Source organism: Myxine glutinosa, chromosome 5, assembly GCF_964187855.1.
Source record: "Myxine glutinosa chromosome 5, kmMyxGlut1.1, whole genome shotgun sequence".
Taxonomy (NCBI): domain Eukaryota; kingdom Metazoa; phylum Chordata; class Myxini; order Myxiniformes; family Myxinidae; genus Myxine; species Myxine glutinosa.
In genome coordinates, this window is record NC_136265.1 from 104117886 (window position 1) to 104133099 (window position 15214).

The 15214-nt window shown below is 32.5% G+C and overlaps 1 protein-coding gene across 3 annotated transcripts in view; it reads right to left on the reverse strand.

Moving 5' to 3' along the window:
• Positions 1-15214, reverse strand: part of LOC137427288 (uncharacterized) — an 87658-nt gene that overhangs the window by 16058 nt on the left and 56386 nt on the right. The gene's annotated exons all lie outside the window — the stretch shown is intronic.

Genomic DNA, 15214 nt, shown 5'->3' on the forward strand with positions numbered 1-15214 from the left:
TATAATTTAATACCCTTCCCCTTAAGAAATTTCATGAATATTTTGTTATAGAACTCTGTTCCCTCATCAGTCCATAACTTCTTTGGTTTCCTTTTATCCCGATCAAATATTAGCTTAAAGGCTAACATTAAAGTATCACCCCTTTTATTTTTTAAAGGGACAACCCAGGCAAATCTACTCCTCAAATCAATAACGGTTAAAGCATACCTGTATCCCCTGTCATTATTCAGTTCAATTAAATCAGCGGACCATATGTGGTCGGTGTATTTAGAATAAACCTTCCTTCTTTTAAACTTTGTGATTATAGGTTTGTGTAATTCTTCAGCCAAAAGCTCCTCAGTCTTGATGACATCATTAGAGCCTAATAGTTTTTTGAGGAATAACCAAGACCAAGTTTCAATTTAGCATTTATCAAATTTCTCACAATAAACCTATCAACTTTCTCTCTCAACGTTGGATTTTGTATCAAAGACAAATTATACAACATTTCGCTGTCGGCTTTATGTTTTTCAGTCAACGTAGTGGTTTTCCCATAAGCAATATCATGCTTCATACACACTTCGTCAACCCTATTTGTAGGTTTAGACCAAGGTTTAGGATTGTCAGCCTCATCTAATCTTTTATCCAAGTTTGTTCCTGGACCACAGAAAGAATACCCTGGAAGGTGTAATTCCCCTGGAATTCCAGTTGTTGTAAATTTACTTCCTGACAGAAACTTTTGTATGTCTCCTCCTCTTTTAGGAGAGATGAATTGGCACTTTTTAGAGCCACACACTTGACATATTCCTTTTTGATAAACTCTATTATTTTTAGCTTTAACATAAGAGATATTTTTAGATTTAGTTTTCTTTTTACATTTGAGACAATAACTCATATTTATTTATCAGAAAAATTCCGACAGAGTATCAAAACCTTTTTGGTTTTCAACATATACATTTCAATCTTTATTTTTAAAACATAAAGAATCCTAAGGAATGCCTTCACTCTCTCCTCCATTTATTTACAAATAAAAACTAACTAAAGTCAACGACACCAACATCATCAATCACATAATCTTTTCCTTCTTCTTCTTCTTCTTCACCACTTTCTCGTTTAAATCTCCTCCCTGAAATTGAAGACATTGATGTTGTTATTTTTGAAACCATTATCTTCATAAGAGTTGTTAATTCTTTAATTTCCTCTTTGGTGCGTTGAGATTGATTTATTTGCTGTAATACACTCAATCTTTTACGAATCTCACTGATTTCCATCTTTTTATATTTTTCCTCCCTCTCTCTTTACTCCCTTTCCTCCCTCTCCTCCTTCTCCTTTTTCTCCCTTTCCTCCTTCTCCTTTTTCTCTCTTTCCTCCTTCTCTTCTTTAACTCCTTCCTCATTTATCTTAGCAATTTTTGATATCAATATTTTCACAGCATTCATTCTTTCTTTATTTTCCTCTTCGGTGAGTTGAGATTGATCTTCTTGCTGTAATACATCCACTCTTTTTTGAATCGCTCTGATTTCCATCTCCCTCTCCTCCCTCTCTCTTTGTTCCCTCTCCTCCTTCTCTCTTTTCTCTCTTTTCTCCTTCTCTTCTTCAACTCCTTCCTCATCCCTTGCTACCCTTGAGTTTAAACCCCAAAGAATATTATACATATACTCATCTGGATTTTGAGATATTCTTGTATCTATAATTATTTTTCTCATAATAGGATACCAATAAGATTTGTTGACGATTTCTAAAAGAGTTTTATATTTCATAACTTTGAGAAGTTCATTTTTATTTAATACTTTAAACAAGTCTCTATTTGTGGGTTTAACAATATCAGTATAAGGCCAGTTTTTTATGACAAAATTCCCATGTATATGCTCCAAATCATAAGGTATGTAATACCGAGCACCCTTTTCTTGTAGGTATCCTTGAATACAAAAATTATAATTCTCTTGTAGTCTTCTTCCTGCCATTTATGTATCAGAAATATATGTGAGATTAATATTATGACAGGTAATACCACCCCATCTTCCCACTACCAAATCGGTTTGTATTCCTCGGCTTTCTATCCTTATCTCATGACCTTCCTTCTTTGTCATGCTAACCATCGCTATAGTATCATATATTTTTCTTTTCTTAAAACCATGTATTTGTTGTTTATTAATTGTACTTCCACATAAATCCATATCCTCACCAAGTGGATAATATTCTTCTTTATGAGACTGATTCAAATCATGTAGGTCTTCTATGTTTATTGAAAAAGACCAATTATACCCTAAATCAGGCATATCGTACCCCCATTTATTAATTCGCATATTAACTATATGTCCTTCTTTATAAAATTCAATTGTAAGCAGGTAGTTAAATTAAATGAGGAAAGGTGTATGGTCAGTATAACCAGGTGTTGTGGTTGTAAATTTTACTTGTTTAACAAAACGTGCTGTTTTCTTTAAAAATATATATTGTGATAAATCACTAAATCTAATTAAGTCATTTGCATCTGTAGGGTTTGGATAATTGATTAATTTATAAGTATTCTTCATATTAATATTTTTACTTACACTATATTTTTGTCGTTCAGCCTGTGCCTTTGTATAATAATTTGATAAATCAATATCCTGAGAGGATTTTCCAAAGATAGAACCATCTTTTCCAACATAAGTCATTTATATTAGATTAAAAATGATATCATAAAAATTTTCATTATTGTTGAGTTGAAATAATACATATAAACATAATTGACCACAACATTTAGAATTAATTTCTTGAACTTGAAATGTTTGATAAACACCATTCTGTAAGAATTGTATTACTTCAACAGGTGGTGGCATACCATAACCATCAAAATAATATTTATCCTGACTATTATGAATACAAACCCAATGAGAACCATTCTGTGTGTCTAAATTCAGAATAATATTCTTTGTATTCTTATTTATATGTATTAATTCATCTCTCATACAAATAACCACATTATCAATTTTTTGTGTTTTACAATACTTAGTAAGTTCTATATTTGACGTTGTATTCTTTCCAAATTGTTTAAACCATTTATCCATTTATTTATGAGAAAGATACAATCCATTACCCCGTTTAGTTAGTTTAACACCCGCTTGAGCGATAGAGGAAAGCATATCTCTAACCAACAATCTAGCTTTATCAGGTAGACTTTCAAGTTTTTGAGCAAAATCTACAATTACACCACTTCCACTAATTTGTTTCTCCAACTCCTTGTTATGTCTTTCCAATTCTTTTTGAGCTTTTAGTTGTGCCTTCCTTTCGTTAGCAGTTTTTACCGCTGCTGAAATACCACCAGTCAATGCTCCCGCCGCACTTAAACCAGCAAATAAAGGAATTAGAAACGGGAGAAATCCTCCTCTTGACTCGTCTATTGAATATTTCTTTAACATAGGTTTTGTCATTTTAATTTTAAGTGAACCAGTATCATTTAGTGTTTTTACTTGTGTGTGTGTGAGTAAAACATCAATCCTTACAGCTCCTTTTCTTTGAATTGTATTAACATTAATAATACAAGGCTTTTGATTTTGAATACAAGATGTTAATTTATTAAGATTGATTTGATTAACATATACCCCAACCATTTATTTATGAGAAAAAAACCTGTGTGATATTAATCATAACACCATTATCTGTATTAATCTGTAATTCTGTTTCCTCCAAAAGCAAACAATATGCATTAACCTCTTCACTCTCCCCTCTTTCAATGTATAGAGAAGTATCCACTCGATTAGACTTTATAGTTTCCTTTTGAGAACTCAGGTCAATTGCGTAGATTGTATAAAGTTTTTGAAACGCAACCATATCCAAAATAGGATCATTATTACCATTACTTTCACACACGTTTTGGTACGACTTGTAGGCTTCCGCATAATCATTTTTTTCCCAATCAATTTCCAATCTATCTCGCGGATAAAATGTGCCATCAAGAGAAACCCGAAGTTGTTTCACCTTAGCATTATCACTCAGCGCATTATTCTTATTAGTACCGTCCTCTCCATCTGGTTTTTTAAAAATGAGCCAGAGGTATCGTGGCTTTCCTTGAAGAACACCCAAATTCCAAGTGTAGGTAGTGTGTTCCAGTTTAACGTGTTGACATCTTCTTTTAAGGTATGATACATTTAGCGGTTTCTTTGAGTTAAGTCTTCTATTTAACATCTCTTCCGTTTTAAGATTAGGAGTATATTCACTGATATACCAACACAAATCATTAATAACAAATTTATTGTTGTCTCCAAAAGCATTTTCAACCCCAAAAAGCAACCTATTTACATTATCATTCCTTTGTAGTTGAAATCTAATTTTAAGACCATACAAAACTTTGTCATAATCACAAAATCCAAATATACCTTTCAGAGGTACTGCTACGGTAAAACTATTCTCTGGTTTTGTGTCATCATTATACATTGCCTTCCTTTGACTATAACCAGGGTCTGTGTTTGTACCCGTTGACATATCAGGAATAAAACCTTCAACAGCTCCCTTACCCATTCTATCACCAAACTAATATAGTGTAAATTTCATCATTTCAGATGTAGCAGAGACATAATCAACCGCTTCAACCTCTTGTGTTCCAATATACAGGCGAACACTATCAAACATTTTCCAGAAGAAATCATTTACGAGTGTAGCATTAGTATTATTCGCAGCCTTAGTGAATTTAAATTTACACAGCAAGAAACTATCAGCTATATTCAAGTAAGTTTGTTGATTATTTATTTCAAAACTTTTTGTTCCGTTTGAATTCCAGTCTGTTCCTGTTATAGCATTTACCTTAAAATAGTCTTCCTTTTTTGTGGAGTTTGAAATGATAATTGTATCATCCAAATCATAGATACTATCAATCGCTTCCATACTTGTATTTATATAGTATTAAAATCGTTGAAACCCTGACCCAAGTATTTTAATGATTTTTTGTCGTTCTTGTGAAGATAGTTGAGTTTTACCTTTTTTTATTTCTTTGATTGCTTGTAATTTATGAGACTCCTTTTGAGCATCTTTTATACTCTTTATAGCACCCGCAACGGAGCCCACGGCAGAAGCAGTTGAACCAATTAGGTCTTTATGTTTAAGGATGGTTGAACCAATACCCATTAGAGTATCAATTATCCCATCTCCTTTATTTCGAAATTGATGACCTACACCTCGTTGTCTCTTAGGTTTATAGTATCCTTTACCCACATACCTTGTATAGTATGGTGAAAGGTACATGCCCTCCCCTGTAATTACTTTATATTTTCCCAACTCGTGTTTTCTCACAATAACCATTATTTATTTATTGAAAAACTTCACGTAGGTGAATTCTGATGGATATAATTTCTTCATTAAAGGAGATCATACGATTATCTTGGTCGGTTATCCTAAAATTTACTCTGTATATGGTTTTTCCTGACACAGGTAAATAGACTATTTTTTGGTTCCATATTGAATTTTGTAACCAATCAGGGTTGAGTATGCACTGAATGAAAATATTGTATTTGTTCTTATTCCATCGTTATAAGCACCATCAATCAAATCACAATGAATTAATACTGAATTTATACCGGAGGATATTTGGATAACATTATCACTGTAAAACGTCCCGTTATTTTCAATCTTTTTTGAAGAGAAACCCAATAGCTCTCTAAACGAATTTTCAATCGTGAAATCAACTTTATAATTATTTTTAAGTTTAATAGTTGATTTTGAAGTGTGTTTTTGAATATCTATTACAATATTTTTTGGTTCATCACCTTTTTCTTTCATAAGGCGAGAGACTTCTGAAGATATTTGAGAAATCTCGTAAGCTCCAGGTGAAACGGTTATAGTTTTATATCCACTTCCTGGATTATAACTAAACTTGTTGTTTTTCTCTGTGATATTAAAAAGGGTATTGTAAGTTTCCATTGACAACAAAGATGCCTCATATGAGGTAAGGGGGTCAAGTTGTAGTGGGTAAGGGAATGAAGCTGTGTAATCGCTCGTTGTGAAATTAAAACTAAGAATTGTGCTTCTCATCTTATTTAATATCTAATAAAATATCTTTGTATTGACATTTATTAATTATTTTCATGTTCATCAACTGATCTAAAATGGCTGAGGATTCATTAAAACAATTGTTGTTTCCAGCCTTCTTACTACCTAACAACAATAATAGCCTATTAACTAATTGTGATGGGTCATTTGGAAGAAAACTAACACCCGAACCAAGCTTACTTAAAGCATCAATAATATGTTTCTCCTTCTCATTCTTCTTACTTTTACCAGCAACAGAAACTCCATAATCAAGTGCATTTAGCAACTCAATATATACCCTATCTTCCTCTCTTTCCATATCAAGTGGTTCCTCAAAATATTTTGAACCGCTGAATCCGGGGTTTGTTAGAAGAAACATTAATCTTGGAGTTAATTTAACATTTGGTTGAGTAGAACTCAAGAACATCAATTCATCATTAAATATCAATACCTTTTCTTCCACAAGATGAAACATTGCTGGTTCTTCTGTTGGAATGAGACCTGCTCTGGTTTTTGAACCCGCCGAATATTCATTGTTTTGAAGAGCTTCCACAACATAATTAGGTGGTTGATTTACCTTACCTCCTCAAGTTTCCGAAATAATCCTTCATCATCATATTGTAATTTTCCAAGTTCTTGTTTTGTTATCTGACTAAAATCTTTGAGCATTTGAAGTTTTTTCGGAGTAAATTCTACCGTGGGAACTGTAGGGTGTTGAGTTTTTAAAAGCGGTTTAAAAAATTTCTCTTGTTTTCTTTCAAAGGCTTCTTCACCAGTTAGTTTCTGTCTCCGTTTCTTCTTTATCTCTTCCTGTTGCTTTACAACTTTTGAAACCAACTCTTGATGTTCCTTAAACTTTCTTGCTCTTTCTTCGGCATTCATTTAGTATTGAAAAATATCATTTAATGAATTGTAAAGGTCAATGGGAAAATTTTCCTTTTCTTCATCATTATAGTAAACTAGGGCATGCCCGTACTATATCTATATCTAAAATTATATCCCCCCCTCTATTTACATGAAATGGTTTGGTGCATGAAATGTTTTGGTCCATTCGCAACGCCAAAGCGAACGGCGAACGGCTTGCGAGTACAGTGACAATCCCCCCGGGGTTTTTATTAGTTTTAAAACATAGTTTAACGCCAACATAGCGCCAACATAGTTTGCAAACGTGAAATAAATGAATACGCTCTCAAATGTGCCATCCGAGGCAGAGTGTGTCCGCCACGTTCGGCACACGCGATAGTTCGCTGCTCTCTGATTGGTTGAATCGTTTTTTGGACATAGCTCGGTAAGTAATTGTCCGATTAATATGAAACCTTGAAAAGGCACATCCTCGGGTCCCCAGCAATATACCTGGCAAGTTAAAAGTATATCGGACCCGTGGTTGTCGAGAAACAGCGGTCACAGACAAACGTACAAACAGAGATTACTGGAATTATAGATAGACTAGGGCATGCCCGTACTATATCTATATCTAAAATTATATCCCCCCCCCGCCCCCTCTATTTACATGAAATGGTTTGGTCCAAAGCGAACGGCTTGCGAGTGGTGACAATCCCCCCCCTCTATTTACATGCAATGGTTTGGTCCAAAGCGAACGGCTTCCGGAGTTTGGTAAAGAAATCGCCATCGCGTGCACAAACGCGCAGGAAAGCGAATGAAACGCAAATTCGTTTTTATTAGTTGTAAAACATAGTTTAACGCCAACATAGTTTGCAAACGTGAAATAAATGAATACGCTCTCAAATGTGCCATCCGAGGCAGAGTGTGCCCGCCACGTTCGGCACACGCGATCGTTCGCTGCTCTCTGATTGGTTGAATCGTTTTTTGGACATAGCTCGGTAAGTAATTGTCCGATTAATATGAAACCTTGAAAAGGCACATCCTCGGGTCCCCAGCAATATACCTGGCAAGTTAAAAGTATATCGGACCCGTGGTTGTCGAGAAACAGCGGTCACAGACAAACAAACGTACAGACAGACAGAGATTACTGGAATTATAGATAGACTAGGGCATTGCTTGTACTATATCTATATCTAAAATTATATCCCCCCCCCCTCTATTTACATGAAATGGTTTGGTCCAAAGCGAACGGCTTGCGAGTACGGTGACAATCCCCCCCCTCTATTTACATGCAATGGTTTGGTCCATTCGCAACGACCACAGAACCCCCCCCTCTATTTACATGCAATGGTTCGGTCCAAAGCGAACGGCTTCCGGAGTTTGGTAAAGAAATCGCCATCGCGTACACAAACGCGCAGGAAAGCGAATGAATCGCAAATTCGTTTTTATTAGTTGTAAAACATAGTTTAACGCCAACATAGTTTGCAAACGTGAAATAAATGAATACGCTCTCAAATGTGCCATCCGAGGCAGAGTGTGCCCGCCACGTTCGGCACACGCGATCGTTCGCTGCTCTCTGATTGGTTGAATCGTTTTTTGGACATAGCTCGGTAAGTAATTGTCCGATTAATATGAAACCTTGAAAAGGCACATCCTCGGGTCCCCAGCAATATACCTGGCAAGTTTCAAGTATATCGGACCCGTGGTTGTCGAGAAACAGCGGTCACAGACAAACAAACGTACAGACAGACAGACAGACAGAGATTAGTGGAATTATAGATAGATGTGTTGAAATAAATCTTTTTCTTTAAATATTTCATCAAATTCTTTATTGGTATTAATACGAGTTATTATTTATTCTTCACTAATACTTGTATCTCTGCTTTTCATACGTTTGCGTTGAGTCTCCTCATCGATATCAAAACCGAATGATAAAATCTTAACTCCATCACCACACAATTGTTTAATAATTTGTCTCATTCCTTCAGGATTAGTTTCTAAAATCCCAAGACCATTAGATTTTACTTTATTTAACTCACTCTTACAATGTGAATATTTTGTAGAACCAAGAGAGACCTCCTCAAATATTTGACTTTCGTTCCTCAATCGCATATGTTCCTCCATTGAAATGTAGTAATAATCTTTCCCTTCTACTTCTCCTGGTCGCTTTGCTCTGGTTGTAGTACTCACAAAACGAATCATAGGGTGTTTTTAAAAAAAACTTACAATCTTTTCATTTTTACTATTCAAGAGTTTAGATTTATGAAAGTTCTTTCCTGAAGCAGATTTACCCACAAGATTAATAATAATAGTTATCATTTATATATGTAATTATGTTTAAAATAAAAATACATCCTTTAATATCTCATCTTGTTTCACAACAATATATTTATATTTTTCAATCGTGTGTTTCATATAATTTTCAAATTCTTTTTTACTACATAACGTAGAGCAATTATCTCTCCAAAAATTATTTACATCTATTGAATTTAACTTAAATAAAATAAAAGTATTGGCATTGTTTCTTATTGAGCGTCGAGGGAGTTGAAAATATGATTGACTAAGATATATACAATTACAAGAAGAATGTCTCCTTCTTGTATAGTAGCTATCCATTACTGTTTGGTTTCTCTCATTAACACAATCATCAAAGATGACGAGGTTCTTTTTTGATTTATCTAAATCTTGAGGTGAAGGTATATCATCCGTATTATCACTGAGAATACAAGTTATGGGTTTTGGTTTCGATTTTGATTTCTGTGCATCACAAAATAATTGTATTATATCTTCAATATTATAATCATTTAGTTTGTTTTGAAGTTTAAATAAACCGATAATGTCTTCCTTTTTAAGACCTGCATTAAAACCCTGTGAGAGTAGTTGATACTCGGGTTGAAAACTAGACTTTGTAAAAATTATTAAATTATCATAATCTAAAAAATTAGGACCAAGGAGCATCTTTAAAAGTAAACAGGTTTTTCCACATCCGCTTGAACCAACTATTAGACATCTCAATGAATTTGGAATGTTTTTATGGTTATTAAATTTTATCTTATTTTCCCAAACGGGTAAAAAATCATTCATTTATATATTTGGAAAACAAGTCATCTAACTTTTTTTGAGCTATTTTAGAAACTCTATATTTTATCCTGAGTTCGGGTTTAATTTCAAAATAATTCATTATTTTATTTATATAGTATCTTGTATTAACATTTCAATTAAAATTATTTTGAATAATAAATATCATTAAACCCTTATACATTTCCTCAATACAAATGGTCTCTTCCCTTGAAAGAAATGGTGTATTATCATCACAATACTTAACATTCATCTCTCTTATTAATCTTGTAAAGTAATTCATTTTTGGTTCTAATTTAAAAGAGTTATATATATATTTTTTTTTTTTATTATCATTAATTAAAATTAAATCACAGAAAATACTTTGTTGATATGAACCCTCATTATTAAGCCCTATTCTATCACAAGCCGGACAATTCTCTAATTTATCATATGGAGAGTCTGGAAATTCTAAATATCCTTCAGAACTTATCATATTTATATGGTAAATTTTTACTTCAACTAAACGCAAGTTTATTCATTAATAAATACAATGTTTCAAAGCACAAAAGACAAATTTCAATCAATCTCTACTTCGGTGAAAGATATAGAAAAATATGTCAAAGATGTTAAATTGAACAAAGATAAATATGGAAATTTTTGGGTAAAACCAGTTATGGAAAATAACATGAGCCCCTCTATTTCATTTAAAAGAAGAGCTCTAACTATACCTGGAAAGACATCCATTAAAGTAAATCTAACAAAAGTTTCTCCTCTACTCCTGGCAATTTATTCAAAGCTTGAAAAAGTGATTGACCACGATACTTTGAAAAAGAATGATAAGACCATCAACAATACTCGTGGAGAAATTTGTATTTACTTTAATAATCCAAAGGGTGTAGATCTAAGTAAAATGAATGATGTTAATATTTCTGGGTGAAATGTCATTTCGTTCTATGATAGTTAGAGATTATTTAAAGATAACTTTTGATATTAAAAATGTAGAGATTGAATCCGTTAATGAAAGAAAGTATATTGGTATAGATGGAAAGGTTTTTTCTGCTAATTAAATATGAGTCATTACAGCAGTGAAGATTTTACTATTTCATTGAACTCGGACGATAGTGATGATAGTATTTCATTGAACTCGGACGATGGTGATGATAGTATTTCATTGAACACAGATGATAGTTATGATACTAATAGTTTGTGCTCAAATGATAGTTATGAGAGTAGCTTTATTGATGACTCTGAGTATGATTCTGAGTATTCATGTGATAGTTATGACTTCGATGATTCTGAGTGAAAAAGTGTTTTAGTTTAAGCACAGCGATATATATAAAACGGAGCTGTAAAGCTCAAAAGTGTTTTATTTTAAGCACAGCGATATATATAAAACGGAGTTGTAAAGCTCAAAAGTGTTTTATTTTAAGCACAGTGATATATATAAAACACCACGTTTTCTCACGCTATAAATATGGTTTATTGTGATACTTGCGAGAAGGAAGTAAAATATTATAAACAACATATTCTCACCGCAAAACATACATACAACATTCTTAACAAACTTTCCCCTCTTCCACCTAAAACAAAACATTGTAAGGTCTGTAAAACAACCATCCTCAAGAAGGGGTTTAAAGCCCATCTTAAAACTAACAAACACTTGTCAAAATTGTTTACTATTAAAAACTCTGATGGTGCATTCAAAGGACATATTAAAATAAGAGTCTTTAACTTCAAACCTCCTGAACCAGAGTCTATAGTTGATGCTGTAGAAATAGTTAAACCTGCTGTTCAAACGTTGATTGAAAAAACACTAAAAGAAATGAAACCACTTAAATTTTATATGGGAGTAAAATTAGAAATGACAAAGGACGAAGGAGTTATAGATACACCATACATGAGAACTGAGCCACACTTTATATCTTCATATCAAGATTTTAAAACATCAGGAGTCTATGATGAACTTATTAAACAAGAGCAAGATGTGGATAATTCAATCGTAGGAAGTGGATTCAATATAGGAAAAATTATTTACATAGACATTCATATTCTTAAATCAGATCCTCTAAAAGCTTCTTCTTACATTGATTTACCCAGTGTTATCAAAAATAGAAAAGCAGTTATCAATATCAAAAATAAAGACAATAAATGTTTTCTCTGGTCTATTCTAGCACACTTACATCCTCCACATTTTCATGATGAAAGAGTATCTCATTATAAAAAATATGAGACTACATTAAATACGAAAGATCTAAAGTTTCCAATGACTTTAAATGATATTCCTAAATTTGAAAAGTTGAATAATTTATCAGTTAATGTTTATGGTCTAACAGAAACAAACAACATTCAGGTTTTAAAGCTTTCTGACAATTGTAAACAAACTCATATTAATCTTCTATATTTTAATTCAGACGAAAATTCACATTATACATACATCAAAGATATTACAAAATTAATAAAACCACAAGTATGTAAAAGAACAAATAAAATATATATTTGTATGCGTTGTCTTAACTTCTTCCATACACAAGAAAGATTAGATAAACATTCAAATTATTGTGGTGAACATAAATCAACGGTAATCAACATGCCTAAAAAAGACTCAAAGATCACATTCAAAGATGAAAAGAAAACAATAAAACATCCATTTGTTATATATGCTGATTTTGAAAGTATTTTAGAAAAAATTGATACTGCTTCTCCAGATCCAAAAGAATCATACACAAATAAATATCAAAAACATACTCCTTGTGGTTTTTGTTATTATATCAAATCATCCGTTGGTGATAAATATAACAAGTTAGAGATGTATAGAGGCTCAAATACCCCAGAGGAGTTTGTGAAACGACTAGAAAAAGACTGTGTTCGATTAACCAAGATAATGAGAGAAACCAATAAACCAATGTCCTTAACAAGTAAAGAAAAAAGGGAATTTATAAAAAACAATGTCTGTCATATTTGTGAGGAGAAAATTGGTAAAGGTCTAAAGGTTAGAGACCATTGTCATCTCACTGGTAAATATAGAGGTCCGGCTCATCAAAGTTGTAATATTAATTATCAACTCCCCTCTTTCATTCCTGTCTTTCTTCATAACAACGCTCATTATGATACACATCTATTTATCAAGGAACTCTCAAAGACTTCTGGAAGTATCTCAGCAATTCCAAACACGGATCAGAAATACATTTCATTCACAAAAACAATTCACACATCTCCTATTACTCATATCAGATTTCTTGATGCATTTAAATTCATGGCAAGTCCATTGGCTAACTTGGTTCAAAATCTAAAAGAATTTCCATGTCTTTCAGAGTATTTTTTAGATAAAGATTTTCTAACACAAAAGGGAATTTACCCCTATGACTATATGGACTCATTTGAGAGATTCAATGAAACACAACTTCCTTTAAAAGAAAATTTCTATAACAAATTAAATAATAGTCATATATCTGATAAAGATTATGTACACGCACAAAATGTTTGGAAAAAATATAACATTAAGAATCTTGGTGAGTATCACGATTTGTACCTCAAAACTGATGTGCTTTTGTTGGCTGATGTGTTTGAGGCTTTCAGAACAATCTGTCATTCTGGATATGGATTGGATCCTGCTCACTATTACACTGCTCCTGGATTGGCTTGGAGCGCGATGTTAAAAATGACAAAACAAGCTTTGGATTTGATAACCGATGTTGATATGCTTTTGATGATTGAAAAGGCAAAGAGAGGAGGAATTTCACAAGTCTGTTCAAAGAGATATGCTAAAGCAAATAACAAGTACATTCCAAATTATAATCCATCGGTAGAGAGCTCCTACTTGATGTATTATGATGCGAACAACCTGTATGGCTGGGCAATGTCTCAGGCTCTTCCTTATGGAAAACTTAGATGGGTAAAGGAAAAAGATTACAAAAAGGTTTTACAAGATGTATGTATCTCTACACAAAAAGAATTGAATGATTCAAAGGTTGGTTATTATTTTGAGGTCGATTTGAAATATCCAGAGGAACTTCATAACCTACACAAAGATCTCCCATTTGCTTGTGAAAAGGAAAGTCCAAAGAAGGAGTGGTTAAGTGATTATCAACAATCATTTAATATAGGTGAATCAACAGAAAAATTACTTACTACATTATATAACAAGAAAAATTATGTTCTACACCAAAGAAATTTGCGACAATATTTATCAAAAGGTCTAAGAGTAGAGAAGATCCATAGGGTTCTAAAGTTCAATCAAAGTCATTGGTTGAAGGGGTACATTGATTTTAATACACAAAGAAGAACAGAGTCAAAAACAGATTTTGAGAAAGACTTTTATAAATTGATGAATAATGCGGTCTTTGGTAAGACCATGGAAAATGTGAGAAAAAGACAAAATATCAGACTATCAACATCTTGGAAACAAGCATCAAAATTAATTAATCGACCGAGTTTTACTAGAGCTGAGGTCTTTACTGAGAACTTTTGTGCGATCCATTTGATTAAAGAGAGTATTAAAATGGACAAACCTATTTATATTGGAACATCAATTCTTGATTTATCAAAGTCATTAATGTATGATTACTTTTATAATAACTTGAGGAAGAAATATCAAAATGATGTTCATCTACTTTATATGGATACAGATAGTTTTATTTTGAAAATTAATACTGATGATGTTTATTCAGATATGAAAAAGGACATTAATATCTATGACACTAGTAATTACAGTCCAGAGAGTGAGTTGTTCTCTTCCAAAAATAAAAAGGTGATTGGAAAGTTTAAGGATGAATTAGGAGGAAATGTCATGAGTGAATTTGTGGGATTGAGGTCTAAGGCTTATGCTTATAAATACATTGTGAATAACGTTGAAAAAACTGATAAGAAGTTAAAAGGCATAAAGAAAAATGTCATTAAAGAAACAATAAACTTTAAGGATTATTATAACTGTTTAACAACAAAGAAAGAAGAGTTTAGAAAGATTAATGGAATAAGAAGTTATAAACATAAATTATATTCAGAAGAGGTGAATAAGAAAGCATTGGGGGCTTTTGATGATAAGAGGTTTATTTTAGAAAATGGAATTGATAGTCTCCCTTATGGTTATATAAGTATATAAGTGATAAGTTAAAAAGGGGGGTTAGGGATTTTAACGGGCTACCACCGCCTTTTTACAATTATATAAATGATAGAACCAAGTACCAACCAGACTAAAGAGTGGAGGTGTAATCAACCTTGGTATATAAATGGTAAACATAACGAATGTGAAAAATATCAAATAGGTATAATTGAAAAGACAACTGGTAAAAAAATTTACAAAACAAATAAGAGAATTAATTTAAATACCGGA